The sequence below is a fragment of the Melospiza melodia genome, chromosome 5 (genome assembly GCF_035770615.1).
Source record: "Melospiza melodia melodia isolate bMelMel2 chromosome 5, bMelMel2.pri, whole genome shotgun sequence".
Lineage (NCBI taxonomy): Eukaryota > Metazoa > Chordata > Aves > Passeriformes > Passerellidae > Melospiza > Melospiza melodia.
The window spans coordinates 27,140,433-27,153,393 of NC_086198.1; positions in this window are offsets into that span (position 1 = coordinate 27,140,433).

The window sequence follows — 12,961 nt, forward strand, 5'->3', positions numbered from 1 at the left end:
GGCCAAGCAGTGAGAATGCATTCCCCCATCCTATCCCTAACTCGTGAGCTGCTGCACTCCTAGTGCTCCATCATGTCTGTGTGGATCTCTGTGGAATTGTGATCAGGAGTGCAGTGATCAAGTGATGGCTCTCTTTAGGAGGGGCTGAGTAAAGAGCAATGTAGGAAGTGTTTGTGTAAAACCATCAGGAGTTTATTCTGATCCTGAATATGGTAAATACAGCATCTTACCACAAAAAAAAAAAAAAACGCAAAATAAGCATATGCTTCTTCAGTGTGTGGTTGCCTTTCTAACAAGATTTTATTTGCACTTCCTGGTGTATCTTGATTTGAATAGCCTAAAAATACAAAAACACAAGTGTGAATGAAATTCATAAAGTCCTACAGCATTAGTATCCTTTAAGTTACCTGATACATATTTAATGTGGAAAGATCTTAGTTATTTGAAAGCATTACTTGGATTCATACATACCTCTCTCTGCAGTTATTCACCTTCCAGGAAGAAAAAAACAAGTTGGTATTTTCCATTTGGTCTGTGTTGTTATAATAAATAACAAAAAACTTGAGACCCAGGGACTCCCAGCACAGGAAATGAAAAGGAATTTACCCTGTAAGTTTGGGTCATTCCTTGCAGGTAGCAGAGATAACTGGATTCTGGGTTCAAGTGCTTTTCTGCTTCTTCAGGATTCCCTTGCAGAAGGACACTGAAGGAGTTTGGAATGTGTAAAGACAACATTGACAGCATGATTTGAATCATAATGAAGATATAAATAAACACCTAAAAGATCCTGGTACCACCAATCATATCAGTGCAAAGGAAAGTTTTTATGGGAGGATGGGGAGAATGCTACTGGGATTTTATGAAGTTTGTGGACATAGAGATCCTGTTTGCCTCCCATGTAGCTGTTATGACCCTGCTCGGCAGGAGAGAGGAAGAATCATTCAGGTGGGAAGAGTAAAAGGTGCATCTCCACATCCATCTCTCAAACAAGCAGTTCCATAACAATCTGCTTCTGATGACTTGTACCTAAATATGCATGGGGTTTTTTTCCTTTTCCTATCCCATCCTCTTCTGCTTTCTTTCCTTCTTCCTACCATGATGCACAGTCCTGTCCTCTAAATTCAAAGTTCTGCAGATACTGCTGCCTGCAAAGAAAGGATAGTGTCTACATAATAATAACAGCACAAAAATTCTGCATTAAGTGAGATGAAAAATTTCTAAAGTGACCTGTTGGAAAATGCTGACAATTCAGAATGAAAATATCCTGCAGATAAATGCTATTTTTCATTCAAATGCTTTGTAATATTTATAATATCAGATAGATATTATTGTCTTACTATCAGAATGCTGACATGTTCATTGCAAAAAGTCCAAACATCTTTTGTCCTTCCTGTATTTTGATGAAATAACAGAATAAGAATATCAGTTTAGCAGCTCTGAACTCATTGAAATGAGATGCTCTGCATGGCAGAAATAAAAGATGTCTGCATGCTTTGTTTGCAAGTTATTCTGAGATTTTCATCCCAATTTAAGGCAACATAGAGTTTTGAAATTTCAGTCTCTCAGATAGCAATTTCTTTTTCCAGCCCCATGTAGTTATTGGAGAAAGAACACAAAGCATCAGAGCCTTCAAAGGAAAAAAAAAATTACAATTGTTGGTAACTATAAAAGCAACTGACTGAGAAACAACTAGTAGCTTTTCTAAAGCACTGTGCAAATAAGAAACCTTGTGACAGTAATTTTGTTAAAAGTAAATTTTGATGTATTATCTGATTTGGCAGGCATTTCTGTGAGATTCTCAATGTAACTACTGAATCTCTGTGTTAATTTACTTTTTATTCTCTTAATGCATTGAGTATTCCTATTTTAGACCTCACACAATTTTATCATAATTTTATCAATTGTTTGCATGGTAAGATTTGCATGCTCTGAAATACAGAATTAAGGAGCTGGCACTACCAGAGACTGCTGCAGATGCAAATCTCACTATCAAACCTCTGCTCAAAAACTTTTCCAAACAAGACAGCAGGGAACAGTTTATCACTATATCTGAAAGCAAAAGGTCTGAGGAAGATCCTTGGGCATGGTGGCTACAAGAAGCAAAAAGTATTTTTTCTAGAGTTGAGTCTGTAGCTGTTTATTCACACAGGCAGCCGATGAACCACAGAGACCTGACAGTCCCTTGTTCAGTGAATGGAGAATTACTCCTCTATTTCATACTCCCATTTCTGACAAAACATCCTTCATGCTGAACTAAGAGTAAGGAACCAGAGAAATTCCTGGCAATGAAGGGCTTGAAGCTGTTGAAAAGAAATGAAACAGTGATAGTGGGAATAGACTGAAGGCAGAAACTCTTCACCAGCTGCCTTCTTTTCATTGCCCGCAAAACTATATATAGAATTCTAAGAATATATTCCAATTGCCCTATGAACTAGAAGACTTGGTGATTAAACCCTGGAGCTAATTGGGTTATTTAATCATGAATGTAAACTGCTTCTAGTTTCAACTCACAGGGCTGAGTAACTATTTTTGGAGAAAATAAGTGGAAGGAAGGGCAGAGAAGTTGTCTTGCTGGACTTGTGAGCTGAGTGTGAGCTGCCTTGTGCAGAACTAGGGCAAAACTTTTTCCCTTGCTTTAACTTCTCAACAATATTTAAAGTGTTATGTTTAGAATATTAGCTAGGGAAAGCAAAGGCACAAAGGAGAGGGAGCACAGGCACTCTGCTGATAAGCAATAATCACAAATATCAATATCATCTCATCTCCTGCAAGATGCCTGGCATGGGCCACCCTTCTGTCCCCAGTCCTTGCCAACACAAAGTTGTACCAGTTCTGAATGGAAAGCACACTGCCACAGCTCCCTCCTTTTATAAATAAACACATCCATGCAAAGTCACAACAAATTAGGAACTTCTTATTTCTGTTCATTGAGCTTGATGGGATCAATAGCCAGCAGGGAGCTGGCAATGGATTTATTAAGGCAGCTCTCAAGGCCTCAGTCATAGGAGTGAGAAGTCACCCACTGGCCTCATTTCCCTGTAAACAGGAAACTGGGCTAAAATAAATCTCATTTCAAGTGAAAATAATGGATAATACTCACCTTACATTGCACTCTTTTGCCATCTAAAGCAGCTGAGCTTTCCCCTAAATAATTCATGAAAGGTTGTTCAATGACCAATATCTGGTAACTGTACTGTCTTGTCTTGTGAAAAGAAACTGAAATAAAACCAGAGAAAAAGTCTGTGGCATTTCATGCTTATTTTTTGCCTGTCTGAAGAACATCAATCCATTTAAGTAGATTTGCTTTTGATTGAAACCAGTGTGTTTCATCTGACACGTTGGAAATTCAGATGTCTGCAAAGCAGGTGTTTGTCCTTTTCTCTTGATGTGCAAGTGCATAACACTAGAGCTTAATATTTATTAGAAATGTTCAATCAATCTTCTGAGTCTGCAGTTCTCTGGCTATGTCACATATTAACAGGGCTGGGAATAAAAGTCAAACGCAGTAGCAGATGTGAAATATGATAGTGCTGTAAAATGATAAAGGATAGATAGAACTTCTCACTTTATTACTATCGTAACAAACTTTTTTACTGAGGAAGCCACAAACAAATAGAAGAATCTATTGTGCTGGGCACCATTCAGGTTCTTAACTGGGAAATAAATCTTATCCCAAATATTTTTCACTCCATGGCCTTGTAGGAATGCTCTTGCTGACCTTATTCTTGGAGCAGCTCCACTGACAGCAGTGCTGTCACAATGATAAAGTTGTGCTTGTATGCGCTGCAGATTGGAGCTTTAAAAGATGAAACAAGAAGAAGGGTCACAGCCTACAGGGATCTGTGTTCCCCATCATATTTAGTGGCTGGGAAACCAAGGCAGAGACTACTTTGGGCCACCATGGTCAGAGGTCATCATCAGCCCTGGCAATAACTGGCAGACATTATTTTTGACATTTTTACCAGGGAGACCAAACGTCCAAATGAGCTTAGTAGACAGAATGCTGCTTTGGTTATCCTATAAATTTTTAAATTATTATAAAAAATAATTATATTTTGTATTAATACATCATTAAGTTTTAGTCATAAAAGCAAATTAAGGCAATTTCTCAGCAGAGATGTGAGTACTTTTCTGGAAAGGTAATAATCCAAATGTTGTTCTCAATAACTAACAATCATTTGAAGCTGCTATTCCCATACCAACAGACTTTGGGATAAAAAAAAAAATCTAAATATAATAATTTTAACTATGAAATGTCACCAACTCTCCAGATTGTCCAAAGGCATTTTTTAACAGTTTAATAATAAAAGTACAATTTAAACTAGATTAGAGAAACAGAGTAAATTACAAGTTTTGGTCTGAGTGTGTAAATTATGGATTTTAAACATTAAAAATTAACCAGAGAAGGCAATACAAACAACTGAATGAAACATTTGAAGGGGTTAATAAACTTGAGCTCTTGTCCCAGCTCACAGACATATTTAATCTTCCTGCACTTCACTTGAGTGAACAGCTCTTGACTTTTGAAGGAATTTTCTGAAGTTTCCACCACCTCACTGTGGTTTGAACCAGGCAGGAAAAAAATCAATGACTAGGAAAACCCAGAAACAAGATAAAACGTCTAAACATCTATGCAATTTTTTTTTTCTTCTATGGTGACATCTGATAACTGAGGACTGCTAAATCCAGCAGAGTTGGTTCCAAAATAGGGAGGCTTTAGTGGGAAATGCAATGGGGCATCACAGAAAGGTCACAGTGAAATTCCTGCCCATGGGAAGAGCAGGAAGGATTGTTTGACTGAGGCACCATGAAAAGCCTTATTTAGACATAAGTCTGGGCATAAGATTCATGTTGCTTGAAACCATCTACTAGACTCATTAGAAAAAGTTTTTGATGAATCCCAGGCTGAAAGATTGGTCGAGACACATCAAAGTGTCCTGTGGGAAGATGGAGGTCAGAGGAGGATATCTTCCCTGGCTCCTGTCTCCTTTTAGGGATTCCCATGCCTTGCAGTGGGAGGGTGCTGCCCCCTCAAATGACTCTTTCCCCATTAATTACAGGCATGGAGACATGCTGGAGACAAAATTTTTCAGAAAGCATGAATAGTGATCCTTTGTAACAGCTTTCACAGCCACACCTCCCAGGAAAACTACATTTCTTTGTCAGCTTGGTTCTGCATCTTGCAATTAGACTTTTAATGGAATTATCTCCATTAAAAGAACATGCAAATGGCACCAGGCACAAATATAGGGTGGCAGTGGAGCAGAGGATTGCTCATTCTGTCTGCAGATGAGTCTGAATGGCAGTGGCAGATAATTCCAGAAGTGGGAGGATTTGAATTAAATGAAAAGTGAGAATGAGCAATCCAGTCAGGACAGTGTCAATAATGTTGCATAATTTCATATGCAGATTTGGGTTATCCTAGTCTGCCCCTAGTTTGCATAGACCCTCTAAAAGGCTAAATCCAAAGGCCTGTCCCTGCACTGTGGGATTACTGGAGACACAAAAACGTTCTCTGTCACTGCCATTTTTCACTGCTCTCTGCATACCGCAATGTCTTACATGTGGTTCAAGAATTATAGATTGGGTGTCAGTAAATGGGGTAAATAATGGTTCTGAATGGAACATTTCTTTTATAAATGTGATTTCAGATGAAGGTATATTGCAAGCTGCCACACAACACATTCAGCAAGTACTGCCTTGCTATCATAAGACATTATTCTGCCTCCAGATTTGATTTGTGTGAGGAGGGAACCAGGAGAGTCCCTCCTAAATTACATCGTTGACTTATTTTGCCATTGAATTCCAGCATACCAAGGTTGCATCACTAAACAATGCTTAGTTGCATAACCTTTTAGAGGTTATGCAACTATTATGTCTCATTGCGCAGAGTCTATTTCTTCCACCAGAGTTTATCTTTATTCAGATTTTATAGTATCAATGTTTTGTCCTTTAAGAAAAATGTTCACAGTACAATCTCAGACTCCTGATTTCACATTCCACATTAAGTTGTGCTGTTTAAAGAATACTTATGTGTAGCATTTCCATTTCTCTGGCTTCCTATCAAATACTCAGAGCTTCGTTCCAGTATGCCTTTGAAAACTAATACTTTGGCTTCTTAAATTTATTTACTCAGACCCTTTGTAATTTGCACTGCACAATACTGGAGTCAAAACTGTTAAAGACAGAAAAGAGGGGTACTTCACTCACCTTTTTTTGTATGTGTGTGTTATAATTATTGTGAGGCCAAGCAGTGCACAGTATAAAGGCACAGGATGATAACATAGACTCATAGAAGGGCTTGGGTTGCAATAGATCTTAAATATCATCCAGTTCCAACACCCAGCCATGGGCAGGGGCAGCTCCCACTGGATCAGGTTGATCAAAGCCCCATTCCACCCAATCCTGAACACTCCAGGGATGACGCATGCACAACTTCTCTGGGCAACCTGTGCCAGTGTCTCAGCAGCCTCACAGTAAAGATTTTTTTCTTATATCTAATCTAAGCCTACCCACTTTCAGCTTGAATCCATTCCACCCTCCTCCTGTCATTTGTAAAAAGTCCCTCTTCGTTTTTCTTGTAGGCTCCTTTCAGGTCCTGTAAGGCTGCAGTTATGTCACCCCAAAGCCTTCTCTTCTCCAGAATCAGCAATTCCAATTATTTCAGCCTTTCTTTTCCATCTCTCTGAGCATGTCCATGTCCGTTCTCTGGACTTACTCCGACAGGTCCATGTCCTTCCTGTGCTGGGACCCCAGAGCTGGATGCAGCCCTGCAGGTGAGCTGTCAGCAGGGCAGGGCAGGGGGGCAGAATCCCCTTCCTGGCCCTGCTGCCCACACCTGGCTTTGGATGTGACCCAGGATGAAATTTGCTTTCTGCGCCATATATATATATATATATATATATATATACACACATGTCTTTGTAGGCAATTCTTCTGTAGTTCTGGAACTATTTTCTTATCTAAATAGGTTTCTGATGAGATACACACAATAACTCTCTTTTATGGAATGGTTAGCAATGCTTGGTATTTCAGTCCCAGAGGGAAGGGGCAGAGGATGCATTCAAAATTGTAAAGGCCTTTGGGCACTGGGATTATTTAAAACATAATCTCTAGGCAACACAAGCTTTTCTGAGTGCAGAAAACCATAGTGGTGGGCTCAGAAGTACTGGACTGAAGTGTCCATTAGCAACTCTCTGGATCCCATTAATATTTCTTATTTCTTGCATTTTGACCCTGTTTTGAATGCAATTTATTTGTGTTTATTTTATTGAATGGCTTTGAAAAGCTAAACAGATAATGACACCTTTACAGCTTAACAATGAGTTCTGCACAGTAAACTTTAAGTTTCACTTGTCACTTGTTTTACAGTGTTTATCCCAGACCTACTACCCTTGACCTTCCTGCCACGTATTTCCTTGTGTTTGCTTTAAGCAAAAAGCATTCAAAAGCTCATGAAGATGATAGAATGTGTGCTTGATGAGTTGATTATAAAGTATTTCAAGTATGTCCAATGAAGCTCTTGCATTCAACCTGTGTCAGGGCTATGGGCAGGATTGAATAGAGGGAAGAAATAGAAAGAATAGAGGGTAAAAAAAAAACACCAGAAAATCTCAAGTCTACTTCAGCTTAAGCACTTAGCCTGAAGACTACTTAAAGGCCAATGTTTGCAAGTTATTAATTGCAGAAGTAGAGGTTTAGAGCTTTACACATACAATTGTATTCACTGTGTTCCAATTCAGGGAAAAAAAAGGGTTATTAATGTTTAGAAAATACTTATTCATCTCTCTGTGAATCATCAGACTGCTTGATTCTGCACTTCTTATCCTTGCCTAGCAGGAGAATCATCCTACAAAGTCTAGAAGGTGGATTGAATCAAATGGAACTAATTGTGCTCTGAAAATAGATGTTTATTGAACTTTTTTGGTCTGCCTCAGCTTCAGACAAACAGGAATTCTTGGCTATGAATAGCAAACTTACCCAATGAAGGAGGCATTCAAAGCACTAAATTGCTTTTTGGGAGGAACTTTAGAATCAGTGAAAAAAATTTAGGTTGAAATTTCCTGCAATAACTTATTAAGTGATTGACTTGAGAATCCAAAGCAAATGCTCATTCCTAGCTGGGATTAAAAAAAAAATCCTTTTAAAATAACTGCATTGTACTTAAAGCACCAAGAAACAGGAGTGTATTCCCTGACTAGAGACTATTCTTCTGATCATGTTTTTCTAAGCCAGGAGATACCAAAAATTAAAAGGTGAGAGGTTTAGGACCCATGGAGCAGCCCATAGACTGGTATGCAAAAGGCTTGTACACCTAAAGAGGAACTAATACTAGCAAATAAAATTCATAGCATTTAGGAAGAGCCCCATAGCTAAATTTAAAATGGGTGAAATTAGCTGCAAATTGCCATTTTGTTTTGTGTTTCTTGATGCTTGCAGAATGTGAGAACACTCACAGATATTCTCTTTTCTTCTACATGAGATCAGGGAGGATGAAGTGTTATTCTTTCATGTCCATTTTATGGTGTATAGTACTCAGGGGCAGTGTGTGTGGTAACTTGGAATTGAGTTAGTTAATGTACAGCTGAAAAATACAGGTTATCTGAGATCCCTGTAGTCAAAAAAGCATACAACAATGTTAGCCACACTGTAAAGCATTTCAAACAATTTTCAGGTCATTCTTTTGGCTCTTTATCCTGCTGTGATTCCTTAATACTTTGGAAGCATTGGCTGTATACACCATGAAAATGTCATCTCTGTTGCCTCCCTAAAATTATGTTTTATTGTGACACCCAATAAAACATCTGAAATTCCCAGAAACAATGTGAACATAATCAAAACTTGAAACAATCAAGTAGCTAGAATGCTGAGTGCACCTCTTACACTGTTGTGATGCCACTGTTCCCTTGCACTCACACATCAATCTGTGTTGGCCTTCTATACTGTAAACCAATTGGTGGAAGAATAGTTTTCTGATATGTTGTCCAGCTGGTGTCCGCCAGGCACACTATTCATGATCAGGCATCCAAAGCACTTCAGCACTATGAATAAATGTAGTAGAAATATTTCTGCAAGTTTTTTCCTATATCCCCCAAAACACATACAATTTTAAGGGACAGTCAAAAAACAATGCAGAAAACTGTTACTTTGGTACTTTTATCTCATGGCAGGTAGCAGGCACTGGGCTGAGATAAGGAGAAAAACCCATCACTTTCCTTTTTTTTTTTTTTTATTTTGATGATAAAACTGAAATCTGCTGGGCTACACAGATCTTGCCTCACCTTTGTAGCTGAATGCCCAAGCCACTTGTGATGCAGTGTCATGGTGGAGAGGGCTTTCACCTGTGCATTGTCTTGTCTTTTCACTCCTGCATTTCTCCTTTCTGTCCAAACTGTTGCTAATGCTTTAGTCCAGCCCTGATTTGGCAGGAATTGAGGGATGACTATATACTTTGAAAGAAAACTTAAGAATTCCATCGATGAAATGGAATATATCTATAGTATATGATAAATACATTTATCATATGCTATAGATAGATTTAGCAGATGTTTCTAGTCCCAGGCCCAAAAGCACAATTGTAACCCCCTCATGCAGGTTTTTTCTCTGGATATCATCCCGATTTTTCCTCCTGGAAGCTGATCAATATGACCTGGCCAAACTGGACACAACCTAGGCACTGTTCTTGAAATCTGGATTGTCAAAACATGAATTTCACTACACACCCCATGCAGCCAAACCACACGAGCTCCATGCCTACTTGTCCTAGATTTACACCATTCCTAGTCCATCTGGGCTACCAGATATCTGTAAATCCTCCAGACCAGTGCCCTGCATGGATTGGATGAGGATTAATATTAAAGCCCTGTAGTCCTTCAAAACTCATGCATTGCATGCCTCTCTGTAACACAAATAAATCTTGAGTCTGACACTTTGTTTATTCTCTCAGGGCAAAATTGACAAGCAGATCAAACAAGGGGCTGTATGAACTTGTTCTGCTAATGCAGACACGAGGCACTCAGCTAACATTTGTGTAATGCTTTTCTTGTTTAAAAGTATTTGTGAAAGAAGAGCAAACCAGGTTTGCATAGCCTGCAAAAGATCAGAGTTTAAGTTAGATACAAGGTCAGATTAAATTCAAATGGTAAAATTCATTTTAACAAAAACATAGAATGTAGTCCAAGGAAAGAAATTTTGATTTTTCCCCACCAGACACATCTTTTGTAAGACACGATTTTCTTGAAACTAAGAATGCTGTGACTTTGGGAACAAGTAATGAACTCAGTGTGGGGTTCTTTTAAAATTACTTCCTTAAAAGTTTTGCATTTCTTTCTAATCTAACTCATTTACAGTTACATTTTCATCTGTACATATTAATAAATACATTTTATTAAGAGTCGTATATTGTGAAATGTATTGGGTTCAGCTGGGATGGGGTCAGCTTTCCTCACAGTGCCTTTGCAGTGCTGTGCTGTGTATTTGCAGCTAGAAAAGTGTTGATAACACACCAGTGTTTTGGCTACTGCTGAGCAGTTCTCCCATACCTTCATGGTTGTTCCTCCAAAGTGCCACCACCCTGTCCCCAGCCCCAACATCTGGGGCTGGGCAAGAGGTTGGGGCATAGCCAAGACAGCTGTCCTAAACTGACAAAAGGGATTTTCAACACCATTTAACCATTCTGAGACATTTTGAGAAAGGGAACATCAAGAATATCATCGAGGAAAAGGAGAGAGGGGTTTTTAATAGAGAAGACAGAGGGAAGAGGAAAGCAGCCACTGAGGCCAGCAGAGGAAAAGCTGTTTGCAAAGAGGCACGGACAGTGCAGCTGCATTCTGTGTGGTTTTGTATGGATTCCTTGTTCAACACAGTAAGACCATCCACTCCTTTCCTCATGGTGCTGCCAGAATTAAACTTTTTGCTGATGATGATGTTTGAGCATGCTGAGCTTTTGTGTACCCGAAATAATCCGAATCTCTGGGACAAAACATGGGGGAAAGGAGCTTATCAACTAACAAAAAAATGAAATTTTTAGTTTCTTACTTTTTAAAATTCAACTTGAGTCATCTTCAGCCACCAAGTTTGGTCTTTGTCAACAGAAGTTTTCATCCAATTCCTCTGTACTCCAGACACAGTATTCATCTCCGGCTTGGAGGTTGATTTTTAGCATTTTTTAGTATTGTCTGAAAAGCTGTCATATTCTGTGAAAGCAGCAGCTTTTAAAGCTGCTTCTTTATCCAAGAGGATCTTTTATGCAGGAAAAAACTCTTTCTTTCTGCTATGAATTGCATTGGTGCTATGCCCTGTTTTCTCCCAGCTGCTTAGGATATAAATACTTGTTACTAGCTCCATTTTAATGAAACACAAGTAGGAACCCTCTTTCGTGCCAGAATTTAAAAAGCTCATTTATCATGGGTAATCTCAGCAGGTGGAAGCAATGCTTGTGCTCTGTAACTCTTGCCACAACTTGAGTTGTGGTGATGGGCAGGTGAGCAATCTATCTTTGAAGATCACCATTTTCAGTAGATGGTGTCAAACATGTGGATGGACAAAGCCAGCCCAGCCCTAAAGGTCCAGGCAGTTGTTGGGAAAACAGAGCTTTTGCAAAGCACTTCTGTCAATAAACACTGAAGGAGTTTTTTCTCAGTTCTTGGCTTTCAGCATGTTTCTCTGTCTCCCTGGATTGTAGCTCCACTTCAAGGCTGTTTGAACCCGACAGCTGGGCTTTTTTGTGTTTGGGGTTTTTTCTGCATTTTTTGCCCCTCTGTGAAATTCCAACAGACTGGTTTCAAAGAAAGGCATCTGTTACCTTCAGTGCAGAGCTGTTGCAAAGCAAAGTAACTGCCATTCTGTGCCTTTGGAATAGTTTTTCTTTGGATTACCTGCGACTTTTATGAGTCAGGATATGGGACTTGCCATATCCCAGCTGTTCATGAGGCTTCCATTTCTTCTGCTGTGAGATTATTTGAAGTAAAGCAAACTTCAGACAAACTCAGCCTGACTGCAGAGGAATATACACAGAAGAATTAGGAGCTGCAGTGTCATGTAATGCTTGATGGTTCCCTGCATCATTTAGGGATGTAGTTAACTGGGAAAATGCTGAAATATTGGCAGGGCTGGATAGAGAGAGGTCGTTAAAACATTTCTACTTTACAAAAGGAAGATAACATACCATCACTGGCATATATGGTTAATTTTTTTCTCTCAGATTGAAGTTAAAATATCCATTTTCTTTGCAGTTTTCAATGCAGGAACTGAAATTTATTTCTCAATCGATTTTTTTCTTTTCTACTTAGATAAAGGTATTTCCTAGCTGTCGTCCATGGTTCACCTGGTCAGTCTCTGGAGAATGTCTGGTCCATCTGTTTGGGCTTATGGCTCTAAGTGGAATTTTTCTGAGGCCAAGAAATATAATTTGTACAGTATCTTGCACAACAGAGACTTTTCTCTATGCCTGGATTCATCAAATGTGAGAGCAAAATAAATGTATAAATGTTCAAGATGTTCCTAAAAATGTGTGCTGTGAAGAAACCTGTGAGGAGCATATTTCACCTAGAGCCTGCTCTGTGCAGACTTTTTTCCACCCTATGCAGGTTTCAACACTTCCCTTCAAGCTCCTTCATCCACCTTCCAGTCACTGAACAAACACCTGCAGCCTCAGCTATCACTCAGGGAAAGCCTTTCCTGGGACAGGTGAGAAAAATAATTTCTGCTTCTGAGCTCTGTTGCTCTTCACATTGCAGTGGTAGAGAAATGATTGCTGTAGGTGTTGGCTTACTTGTCATAGCTGCTACTCCTTTGCCCACTTTATTGGGCAAGTTGAAAGCTGAATTGGGAACATAAGAAGGAGCAGTAGCTGGGTGAACGAACGCTTCTTCAGGTCTGGCTTGGGTGCTGAAGGAGCTCTGTTTGTGGGGCTGGTCTTTGTGCATCTCTGTGCATATGGAGAAATAGTGCAAGATTTGCA